Consider the following 13,183-nt stretch of genomic DNA (forward strand, 5'->3'; position numbering starts at 1 on the left):
CCGTTCCGGTTTTCGGTTCGGTTCGGTTCCGGTTCGACACCCTGGCTGAGACTGCCAACATCGAACACTCGCTCTTTCGCAGCCTCCGCAAAATGTGCATGTTCTGTTTTGTTAGTAGGCACAAGTTTACCTCATTAAACATTTATTTCTAGTGCTTCATTTTGTGTACTATGGGTTTGTGATAATACACGTACTAGGTCCGTCGCAAGCTCAAAATATAAGCTAAAAACAGCTCAATGCTGGTGGATAATAAAAAGAAGGTAATGGGAACTGGAGGGCAGATAATGAAATAATATTCCTAAACATTAAGTGGGAAGCCGACTCTTGTATTGATTGCACTGCGGCGGGGCTCTCAAAGAACACTGCCACGTAAGCGCATGCGCTTGCCATCAAATCAATATAATCACGGATCATGTTTTTGTATTAATCTTAAGATGTGATAGGCTCTCAGCAACAAAACATAAGGGGAGTGTACAAACTACTTCCAGGAACTGGATACATCAGATTTCTAATAATATCTAAGTATGACTTGCACATTTTATTCTGGCTAAAAGTTAACGCTTTTTTTTTGTTTTGTTTTTTTAACTCGCTCACTTATGTGAAGTACTTACGTATTACGAATTTTTTTTACTCTTTGCTGGCCACGGGAAAACTTGCGATTTTCAAAGGATACGTGCAAACACTTTCCTTTTCTTCACTGACTTGCTGATGGAGCAATATGACAGATCATAATATGGCCCATCAGTTGTTCTTTTAAAATACACAGATTTTAGTATATTGTGAAAAATTATATTTAAAACTGTATTTTCTGACTATGCCATGTGCGTGCTAAGGCGTTTAATTGCGGAAACGTCTTCAGCTATGTCAAAATCAACGACAAAAAAGAAACAGTAAAAATATTTAAAATATACCCAAACCCACGGCTATCACTTCCGAAATTTAGTGTACTCTAACGGCGTTTTTTTATTTTTGGTTGTTCGGAGAGTGTATGTTAACATTTTTTAGTTTCAACAAAGGAATGCTTGTAGTGTTGAAAAACAGGTAGTACCACTAACATCCCCATCGCAATGCTTTCTTTAAGTTCAATCTTGGTTTTGCTCAAGACTTGATCGCAGTTCCCTCATATTTGGAATTTTCGTTCGCTTTGTTGCTAACTTTAAACGTGCACGCCGGCTCAGGACAGTCTGGGAAATTATAGTGATGCTTACCGAAAACCATCAATTAAGCGTCGCGTGTAACGTCATTCAAAGTATATCTAGAGCTTCTGAGGTCTATAAAATATACCCCAATACAGCTTAATTATGTAACTGATGCCATTTTTCTTACGAAGACCAATGCAGGCAGTTAGCCATAGACAAGTGCAATGGCCGTTCCCAGGACTATTTTTGACAGCCCAACCAGCTCATAATCAAGCTCAAACCTATACTTCTTGTCAGCCTACGATGGACTAAAGGCCAAAGCTACGGGCCGCCAGGTCCTATCACGCTCCACGCTAAACTATGGCATGCTTAACATTGATTAAGGATAAACGAATAATGCTCCTTATCGAAATACGCTGCATCATTTCTATAGCTTCGACACTGCAAAGAGGGCATGCACCTCGTGCTTTGCTTTGCCATGTAAAATTGATGAGTCACTCAGTCACGTCCATCGAAGCAAAATACCAGGCAATTTCTAAGTGGCCCGTGATTGGATCTGCTGTTTCGTAGCTTTTGCCTTTAGTCCATTGTAGGTCGAGACGAAGTATAGGTTGAAATCGAAACAAGAGTTCATCGAGTACTTACGAGATTGTTGAGCATAATTCTCCGCACCAAATTTAGTTTCTTGACGGCGCTTGGAAGCCATCGAACACCCGGGATCGATGGCTTATGGGCGCGGTCAGGAACGAGTTAAACTTAGGTGCAGGCGGGGGTAAAGTTTTGTAATGGCGAATTCCATTACTCGGTTTGGAGCGCGCCAGGATGGAACACGCCAACAGTGCGTAGTCGCTCCGCGTCCGGATTCCCAGTGGAACATGAACTCTCCTCCGAGTTCGGCGGTTACCTTCCCCTCAATTGCCAACCCACGAATGTTCTTTCGGCAGTCCCGAATCACGAAGCACATGTTTGTGCAATCGCGGCGCTAACAACACGTGTTCATCGCACGAGCGAAGTTAATCATATACCGTGAAATATGCGCGTCGGCAAGCGATGGGCATCAGCGTAGCGCATTTACCTCTTCAACGGAATACTCGTATACGGTCTCGCAAGTACGTCTCGATTTTTGGTTTCTTCTGCGGAGGTCCGAAGAAGCAGTCAAATTCATACTGGACGTAGAAGCGATCTTCGTCGTCGCTCCTACTGGAACCGCGGCTGCTGGAGAAGTTTCTCGAGCATCATGACGACGAACTGTCATCAAGCAGCAGCAGCAGTAAAGCTGACGGCACTCCGCGAGCAGCCATTACGAATTATTCCGACGCGAGATGTCAGGCGAGAAAGGAAGCTACTTGTGCGCGCCGAGGGCTGGCCAGGCTGGCTTCCAGTCGAATCCGCCGAAATCAGCGAAGCGACTTCTTTCGAATCCGGATCGAGATCTGGAGCGAGAGCTGACTTAAAACAACGAGAGAAAAGAGTTCGTCTCGATCCCGATCGCCCAGGGAAATAGACGGGCTTCAGAAAAGTTGATCCCGGCGCGCTCAAAACCGACCAGTAAATTCGCCATAAAAATTAATGGAAGCTTACCTTCATTTTTTTTTCAGATTGTCTGTGCCTAAAAAAGTGAAACGTATTCGTCGCTTGCGAAGGACAGATTTTTTCTCGAACAGAACACATCGTACGCAGAACTGGTTTAGACATTATTACGATATATATTTTTTTATACTTTACACAAAACCTGAAGTAATTAATATAAACAAAAAAAAAACATCACATATACCGGAGCAAATATAAAATGTAATAAAAGGCATGTTGCGCATTTCTATACTTAATAATCGGAGGAAACGGAAAGCAACCAGTTAAAAAAAAGATGTGGGGTAACGCCTCTTTGACCTTCTCCAAAAATGTGTTGCAGTGTGGGCATTGGTACACGGCTACGATGCGGAACGTGAACTTTTTCGTTCTTCTGCTGCAGCTCATGGGAGGGCCACTGCTCTCAAGCCGGCCTCAGAATCAAGCTTTTGTCGTCCCCACGTAGCCAACCTAGCCGACCGACGTGATTTTCATCGGGCGACTACTCGTTCGAACAGCAGCATCCTCAACATTATGGACACTGAAATCATCACGTGGATTCGCAACAAAACCTGGAACATCATCGCTGTCGGCGAGTGGGCATGGGTGCACAGCTACGATGCGGAACGTTAACGTTTTCGTTCTTCTGCTGCAGGTTAGTAAACGTGACATTGACCCTTGCTGTAAATCAAACTGCATCTGCTTAGTCGTGCTTCCATGCCTACAAGCCTGTCTTGAGTCGTTCAGAATGTTGCTTTTGATGTTGTGTGGTGATGTTTAAATAAACCCAGGTCCCATGAACGAACAACAGGTTATACATTTTAATGAAATGTTTACTTTATTCCAAAGCCTTAATGCCCGTTCGCTGATATTCGAGGAATGGCAAGCCAGTGTGATTTCATCTGTCAACGAGCTTAAAGAAAATTAGCGGTCAAGTAAAAATTCGGTCACTAATCTCGTTCAAAGAGTGACGACAGCGAAATCCAAAACCGCAGCTTTCCCTGACATGCAGCCTAAGCTTGTCGCCGCGCACCAGGCCATCAAACGTATTGAACGAGATGGACTTTACCTAATTCAAGACTAAGTGATATGGAAGATAGGTTACAGGGATAATTTGATCTTTCACGGTATACATAACAGCGTTCTTCAAACGAGGACTCAGTCGGAAGGTGAGGTGCTGTATTTCCTATCGAATGCTTTGTATATAACCGTGTTGCATGAAGAGGTAGCGCGTGCACACAGGCTGGGGTCTTTGTAAGCGGAAAATTTCGCCCCGTGATTATATACTTTGAATCTTTCAAAACCAAGGAACGTATACTGTCATGCCGTCCCAGACTGGAAGATAGTCCTGTTTCTGTAGCCGAAGATTTTTCTCCTGAGACACGGCTTGGCGAGTAAACGGTTGCTTGATTACGGAAAAGGCCAGGGGGTGGTTTTTTAGCTTCACTATAACAAGCTATATATAAACGGAAAATGATTTCCATATAATCCTACCAACGATAGCATCTATGAGCTGCCGACTTCTGCTGCTGTTTGACGTGGAAACGATGGAGCACAGTCTGTGGCTGAAACAGTGCCTGAGCCAGCTACCACTTCTTAACAACCGGGGAGGGTTAGTGAACTTCCAGATTCCAGCTCGAAATTTTCGATTGTTTTTAGTAATATTAGAAGTTTCTTTCCCAAACGTGATAACTTATGCTCAGTTGTCGACTCCTGTGATATGGACATAATAGTTTTCACGGAAACTTGGTTTTCAGCAAAAGTATGTAATAATGGGGTCTTTCATTGTCCGAAACGTTACAATATTTACAAAAATGACAGGAATGACAGATCCAGTGGTGGTGTCTTGTTAGAGGTGGCCAATACCGTTGTTTCTTTTCATGTGCCGATTGCCTGTGCTCTTAAGGTTAGTATGGTGTGTTTATTTAAATTACAAAAAAAATATTTGGTATTTTGTTACCGCCCTAACGAATAATTCAATGTTTTCAGGTTTGTTGCGCGATTCTATCAACCAACCTATTGTACGGTTTCCATACTCGCCTATTGTTTTGATGGGGAATTCTAATTACCCAAGTATTAAATGAACTACTGGCTACCCTTCTTTTGTTTCCTTTCAACTAAAGCTAGCAAATATATAACGTTATGTACAAATTTTAAATTGATCAGGCAGTCGTATCTCTGACAAGTGTATAATCGGCATCATCATCTGTGTTAGACCTAATGCTTACCACACACCCGCACAATATTTCATCGATATCCTACCTGCCTGGCCATAGTGACCATTCTGTACTACACTTCACGGTTCATGCGTCCAAGGGCTCAATGTTATCGACAGTAAAAATTATGTGAGACTACAGTAAGAATGATTTTACTTCCATCAAAAGAGATCTGTGTTTATTTCTCTAAGGCTACCTAGCAGGTTTTCTTAATCGCTCACTTGAAAGAAAGTGGAATATGCTTAAAACATTTGTCGCTTTCTTAAAGAATAAGTATATACCTTCTAAAGTAATTCGCACTCATAACGATGCGCCATGGTACAAGAAAACACTAAAAAAGCTAACCAACAAAAAGAAGAGATTATTTCGTGCAGCAAAATTTAATTCCACAAAGATCCGCTGGGCCGCATATCTTACTGCCGTTTCTAATATGAAAAAGAAGTTAAAAAGGCGAAACATATTTTTTTTAATACCACACTTCCTTCTATGCTTTTGAAAAATCCTAAGCATTTCTGGGACACTGTAAACAGCGGTGATAACGAAAACATATCTCCGATCTTTCCCGATGGGCAAACCATAGGCGCCAACGAGTGTGCTTCTTTGTTAAATGATGTTTTTGTCAAATCATTTCTGCTGGGAGTAACGTAAGTTTACCTCCGCTGCCTTTGCATGACTTCTTACCTGTGAATTCTATCGTTTTTGATGTAGGTATTTCAAGTGTAATAGAGAGGCTTAAGATTTTATTACCTACAGGTGTTGACGAAATTAATTAAAATTTAAAAAAAATAATTGTTTATTATACTTTATGAGCTATTTTACAGTCACGAGAAACAGGTCTAGTGCCTAATGACAGGAAGAAGATCGCGAATGTGGTTCCGTTGCACGAGCCAGGTGTCAAACACGATCCATGCAATTACCGTCCTATCTCATTAACACGGATCCCATGCAAAATCTTAGATCATATAATCTGCTCTCATCTGACTACCTTCTTAGAATCTAACAACTTTTTTACGTCAGCACAACACGGCTTCAGTAAATCATTCTCGTTTGAAACTCAACTCGTCTTTCTTACCTATGTTCTTCATCGCTTTCTTGACCATGGCTCTTACACTGATTGTGTTTCCAAATTTTGCGAAGGCATTTGATCAAGTTCCTCATTATCTACTAATTCAAAAACTCCGCCCATTGTACATTGACCGACATATACTCGAGTGGATAAATGCCTTTTTAACTAATCGCGTACAATTTGTAAGCGTTAACAAAAAGATTTCCTCTATGGCGTCTGTTCATTTAGGAGTGCCCCAAGGCTCCGTAATTGCTCCTTTGCTGTTTCTTATTTATATTAACGATCTAGTATCTAACATTTCTTCACAAATCTGCTTGTTCGCTGATGATCACGTTCTCTATTGCGACATCACTGACCAATCTGATATTGATAATCTACAAACGGATCTTAACCCCATAGCTCACTAGTGCGATACTTAGCTGGTGGAACTAAATTACGAAAAATGCAACTCTATGAGTGTGCCACGCACTAACACTAGCTGTCCTACATATCACATTAGCAATACACTCGTATAACCTGTTTCCGTTTACAAGTACCTCTGCATCTATACTACCACCAATTTCTCATTAAATACCCATATTGAGTATGTTGCAGGAAATTCCAATCATATCCAGGGCTACTTAAAACGTAATTTTTTTCAAGCGCCTACATCGCTGAAACTATCATCCACAAGTGCGTAGTCCGTTCGTAATTAGAGTACGCTTCATCCGTGTGGGATCCCGGCCAACATTAGTTGTCAGTGCTTTGCAAAGCATTCAAAATCGAGCACCTTGTTTCATCTTATCTAACTATCGTCGCACGTCCAGCATAACAAATATGAAAACAACTCTAATATTACCAGACTCATCTTTCCGCCGTAAATGTGCTCTTCTCTGCTTGTTTCATGAGATCTACCATCACAACTCATTTTACGCCCAGTCACTTATACTCGAACCATCTTATCGCTCCGCTCGCCTTGATGACGTCCATAAGGTTGGCCTACCAATTTTCAGTACTAACGAATTCAGTGTGTCATTCATACGCCGCGCCGTCAACAGATTGGAACCGCCTTCCCGCTTCAGTTGCCTCCATCACTGACGTTGTTTTTTTAAACAAACACTTAGTAACATCACCCTTAGTTGATCGATTTCGTTGCCATGATTCTTTTGTGTGTTCACTCTCCTATGAAATGTCTTATGTACCTAGAGGGTACATAAATAAACAAATAAATAAATAAATAAATATTTAAGAAGATTTACTTAAAATCAAGTGCGGCTGTTTTCATAGCACTCTGGTTTTGAATGCAATAAAAAAGCCTCCTCTAAAATCATGCACTAATGTTTATAAATAAGTTATTTACAATTTATTTTATAGGCGAATGTATTAACATTTTTTTTGTATCCGTGTTTAAGCTTGTGCATACAACGCCGATCAAACAAAAGCTCGCGTAAAGTTTAAAAGGCAACACACGTAAATTTTATATAACTGAGTGCAAGATAATAAAAAAAAAAACACAAGTATTGTTTGCTTAGTATAACACATACTCGGGTCTCTGTTTTACTTAAACGTATTTTCTCTGAAGTGCCGTCAAAAACTATTTCATGAAAATATTATGTTTAACCATTTGCCTCAGCATTTAACCATTACATACATTGGAATTCTGTTTTGGTTGCAATGAACGCTTACCACTTTACTTGCTTTGAAACCTGTCGGAGATCAAGAAAAAACATCAATATAATCGCGTTTCCAATTTCTGTTTAAAGCGTAAGATATGCTATGTATATGAAATGTAAGTGCCAGCAACCGAAGCATAACGAGACCAATCAAAGTACTCTCGGATACAGCAATGCCTCCCGGTTTCTGGTCATATCCGATTATATTTTTACACATATCAGAATAAAAGGAGGCTTGGTAATGAATACCTCACTTTACCTTGACTTTCGAGGTTTTTATCAACCTTATACAAAATGATATTTTTGTTTTTTGCGACAAACACAAAGCAAATCACACGGTAAAAGTGGATCTCAAATGCTGCGGGGGGCAGTGCCGATACAATCAAACAAATATGCCTGACTTTACTGCTAATTATGCCCGTGTTTATTAGCGTATGTAATTTTTTGCATTGTGATGTATTAAATAATATAGTGTTTTAAGCAATTATGCCTGTATATTTTGTGTTCGTGTTTTGTATAATGCCGCATTAATAATGCACGAAATGCATTCCTCTGCTCCAAAAACGGTTTGTGTAATGGTCGCGCTATCCTGAGGTAAATATTTACTGCCCGCGTTATCAAGAGACCGCGGCGATACTTATTCTATCCCTTATTAAAGAAATAAATATCATATTTTTCAAGGTATAAATAGCTTAGTGAAAAATGCTTCGTATAATGTATAACTTTTCGTAAGCTGGTTTCGTAAGGACAAGAGGAAAATTTAATAAAAAAAAATCTTTAAAACAGTTTACAGTTTATTAAATCAAAAATGATTTTACAAACTGTTATTTACAAAAATAAAAAAAAATAAAAAAACGGCTATTTTCAGAATCAGTGATCTGTTTCTTATTTGCATAGGACTAGAACTGGGTACCGTAAACTGGACTAACGTTTTATGCTCTCAGGTAAATCTGTGAGATAGCTTCAATACGAAGACAAGTGATTATCTTCTATTATACTACCGCGTTCTGTTAAACTAATGTTACCCTTTAATGCTACAAGGGGAACAGATCAAAGCGTATTTTACAATTCGAATACAAAATTGCAACACACGTACCGTTAGTAAGATCATCCTCACTGTGACCGAAAATAAGCAAGAGAGGGAGTGATCTACGAAGAGTGTTGGCTAGTCGTGAGTTATGAACACTATAAACTGTTAATTAGATCAGAAAAAAACTAGAGAAAGTGTGAATAAGTGAATACTCACCTTCCCGTATTCACGACTTCATCGCTCGCTTCGTGGGATATGGCGAGCACCTCAGCACTTATCTTCCTCAGAGACCGTATTCAATGGCACAAGTTACAATCACTGCATTTGAATTTTACCGTCACTGATTTATACTTCAGAAAACTACTGGTATGCCCTGTCATTTAGTTCTAATCCGACAAATTACTCCACGTGGTGCATGGAAAAACCTATGGATTTTCCATGCACCACGTGGTGATTCTGTCGTGTCCACAAAGCAGGTGGATACCAACCATCCACACTAACTAAATGGAGCCAGGAGAAGGGTAAAGGCACGAGCTCTTAGCGTTTGCAGTTGATTTCAGTGCACCAACTCGCGTGCCCTGCATTCGCGTTTCTCACGGCTTCGACGTCGTGACTGTAGCGTACTCTTTCCTCAAAGTAAGTGTAAAACAGAGCGTAGTTCCACTTTTCAACACGCCACCCGTGACGATCGAATCTCGAGGCGAATACTCCGTTTCATACTTCATATAGACCTTTCCAATAAAGCTCTTCAGGCCGGTGCCATGTTCAGCGTTCGTGGGTATGGCACGTGCTTTGCTCGGTTTCTCAAGCAACGAACATGCGCGTGCTGGGCTATGGATTTGTAAACACTGGAAAGGTGTACAACGCCGTCAAAGCTAGCAGCGCGAGCGCGTGGATCTATGTGGCATTACGTTCGCACGCGCTGTCGCGCCAATGGTTTGCTGAACCAAGCCACGCGCTCGCGCAGCCAGCTTCGACGGCACTTTTCCAATGTTTACAAATCCACAGCCCAGCGGGCGATCTCCACAGCCCAGCACGCGCATGTTCGTCGCTTGAGAAAACGAGGCGCCATACGCACGAACGCTCAAGATGGCACCGGCCTGAAGCCTTTTATTCGAAAGGTGGGGGGATCGGTGGCCGAGTGGTCTAGCGCACACCAGCTCGGAGCACATGGAGCGAAAGCTCGCGCTGCAGAAACCAGGGATCCTGGGTTCGAGCCCCACCCCTGTCCGTTTCGATCTCGATGAGCATCGTACCGGCGTGCGGTCGTGTATCACTACTGCGTGATGCACGTTAAAGACCCCAGGCTAGCGGTTGACCGCACTGGCTAAATTTCTCATCTACAGCTGGGAGACTCGTCGCCCCAGTGAGGCAGACCAAGTTCTAGGCTGTATAAACACACACACAACCCAATCTTTTTTTTATTCGAAAGGTCTATAGACGGTAGCCATAACCAAAGACTGGAAGCCGTGCAAGCTTCAATCTACACATGAAGCGGAGCCAAGAGCAAAGCTCATCAGCGCTCTGGTCTCCTAATGATGTTATACTTGTCTCACCTTACGTTGAACCGCAGCGAAGGCTAGAAGCGCGAGCTCATGGCGTTGGCCGCTGCTCTTGCTGCGCGAAAACTCGTGCAGCCGGGATGTGCCCTAGAGCAAGGAGCTCACGCTTATATATCCTTTCCTGCGGTACATCATAGGTGAAACGGAGTATAGTTACAATACTTCATCTCACCTTAGCATACTGTTAGCCGCGCATTCTAAAAGCGCGAGCTAATTGCTTTGGGTTAAGCCTCGGCGGCTGCGCGACCGTTCACGCAGCGAGTGCTCCAGTCAAGGCAGTCAAGGCTACCCGCTCGCGCTTGCACAGCCTTCGCAGTTAGCCCATGCTAGGGTGAGACGAAGTATATATGCTTCCGCAGGGTCACATGCTAAGGGGCTGTGCAACAATATCTGGTTGCAATCTTCCTATATATACACAGACGTACTGGTCAGAGTTATTACCCAAGCATACTCGCGCCACGCCACTGCCCTAGAAGCTTCTTCGTCGCGGTAAGATCGAAGCATAAAAGCGGACAATTTCTGTCAATGTCTCTTTCGCGAAGCTTGATGATGTATTTCGGGGGGATCGCAGAACGGCAAAACCCTTGGTGACGCGAGTCGAATGAGGTTCATGGATTAGACACGAGCACTGCGTGAACACTGTTTGTAATACGGAGGGCAAGTTCGTCTGCTTCTTGCGCAGGGGGTAGTGGTGACGTCAGAACGCCGAGCCCTGATTGGCTGATCGCGACCCCCTATCTGAGCGTCGTCTGCTCCTTTGCAACGTCGTCTGCTCGCAACGTCGCTGCGTCTGTCTTACCTTTCCTGCGACTTTCGGAAGTGCAGAGGCCAGATTCACGAAACGATCTTACGCCAAAAATGTGCGTAAGACAAAAGTTAAGAACAAATTACGAAACGAAATTTTCGTAAGCTTTGCGCAGGTTACGACGAAATCCTACGACAGCTCCGAAGCTGTCTTACGAACTTCTAACGATCAAATCAGCATGGCTGACAGCGTCGCGGCCGCGACGACCCACGGACATTTATATTTCTACATGCGCTTCTGACGCGTCCCGACTTCAAGCAGCAAGAAAAAAGTAAAAAGTTCTTGAAACAGACCACGACGAACAAAAACGCTGGATCCACAAACACCCGGGAAAAGCTCCAACGGCCACGATTCCACCGAACACGACCTAACGAGCTGGGCAGTCAGGCCTAGCAGGCACTCCGCGACTCGGCGACCGTCTGCCCACGACCGGCTGGCGTGCTGAATGTAATATGCCCGCGCCACCCTTGTGAACCCTTCCCGTATTGTACTTCGATCGCTGACCTCAATTTTCGATTAAGAGATCAATTTCTTCCTCTTGTTATCTCCTTGTTTCCCGAGGCAACGGTGACTCTCGCCGGTGAAAAAGCGGTGAATCTCCGACAGACGCAGGAAAGGTAAAGCAGCTAGCCATCGCTTTGACTAGCAGACGTAAAGCAGACGACGTTAATTGCGCCAACCCGCCGACGCCGTTAAAGAATGAGGGGTCTCGCCGCACACGAATGGAGGGAAAAAGTATTTGGGAGAGAACTTGCGGACACTAACACACTCACTCTCGGTTCTTAGCAAACAAACCTCGGCGCCTCGGGGCACCTCGCCAGTGAGTCCTTGGACTTCCATCCTTGATGCGCGTCTGCTAGTTGTTAGACAAAAACAACGTACCGCTCGAGTTATTTCGTCTGCCCTCGCTGAAAGGCGAAGTCGAGCTCGCTCGACTTCCGAAAGTCGCAGGAAAGGTAAGACAAACGCAGACGACGTTGCGAGCAGACGACGTTGCAAAGGAGCAGACGACGCTGAGATAGGGGGTCGCAATCAGCCAATCAGGGCTCGGCGTTCTGACGTCACCGCTACTTCCTTTCTCATGCGCAGAAGACGAAAATGAGCCCACTTGCGAGGCGTATACTCTATGCCTCGGCGAACATTCGGGTAGTGGCTCGTGCCAAATTGCTGCGGTGAGGGGAATAACCGAACTCGAACAATGTTTGGAGCTCAGCACGTGCGCTCTGCCTTAGCAAAATTAGCGCGTGGCTGAGATTCACGTTGGCAGCATGAAATCAGCCCCCAGATCACGTGGCACTTTGTTCTGGCACCGAGTTGAGGATACGAACGCTGCTCGTTTACTGTATTTTTTCTGCGATTGCCATAGTATAGAAAGAATAACTAATGTATTTTTCGTAGCTTATCTACGTCAAAGAATAGTCCCGAGTAGTGTTTAGTAAAAGTAAAAAAATCGCTATTTGCAGCGAAAACCAATGAGTTTCTGCTACTTGGACTGCTCTTTTTAGCAAAAACAATCTGATATTTAAACTTTATCCTTTGTATCCTGGCTTTGATTTTCGCAGCTGTTTCGATATGAACGGGCGCGCCAGCACATCGCGCAGTAATGTATAACTGGAGCATATTACTACTGCGCGATGCGCTTTGAAGTGCTGGTGTTACCAGTGGTACTGAAGTGGCTCAGTTGCCGCTCAGCGGATGCCATCTTCAGGTAGAAGATAGCTCCCGCTGTCTAACCTCATATAACCTGTTTTAACAAATAACTTTCAAAATTCTTGAAATATAAGAAAACAGGGCTGTTTTTGCTAGTGATGAATTTCATACGTGTTACATCGACACAGGTAATATAAAATATTCTGAAGGCGGTGCTGCAACTGAAAGATAAACATTACCTGGGTTAGCAAGGACACGATCGCAAAAACGCAACACGAGGTTATTTATTTATTTACATGAGAACTCGAGTAGAAAAGTCACTTTGTCTGGCAACGTGCTCACTCGCATAGCCTCGATAGCGCTGCAGATCGCCTATAAAACAAAATAAAGGCATATTTTTGTTCGAAGCAACGGCGTTTAGGTATACGGGCATGTATACACACGCTTACATTGTAATTCAGGAGAAATAATCTTCAGCTCGCGTAGGAAACCGAACC

At 43.3% G+C, this 13,183-nt stretch overlaps 1 pseudogene; it reads left to right on the top strand.

Annotated features, from left to right (window-relative positions):
• Nucleotides 1–3,072: 3,072 nt before the first annotated feature.
• LOC115316834 lies at nt 3,073–4,305 on the top strand (annotated as a pseudogene).
• The last annotated feature ends 8,878 nt before the right edge of the window (nt 4,306–13,183 follow it).

Source organism: Ixodes scapularis, unplaced genomic scaffold (assembly GCF_016920785.2).
Source record: "Ixodes scapularis isolate PalLabHiFi unplaced genomic scaffold, ASM1692078v2 PGA_scaffold0__279_contigs__length_252992795, whole genome shotgun sequence".
Classification (NCBI taxonomy): Eukaryota; Metazoa; Arthropoda; class Arachnida; order Ixodida; family Ixodidae; genus Ixodes; species Ixodes scapularis.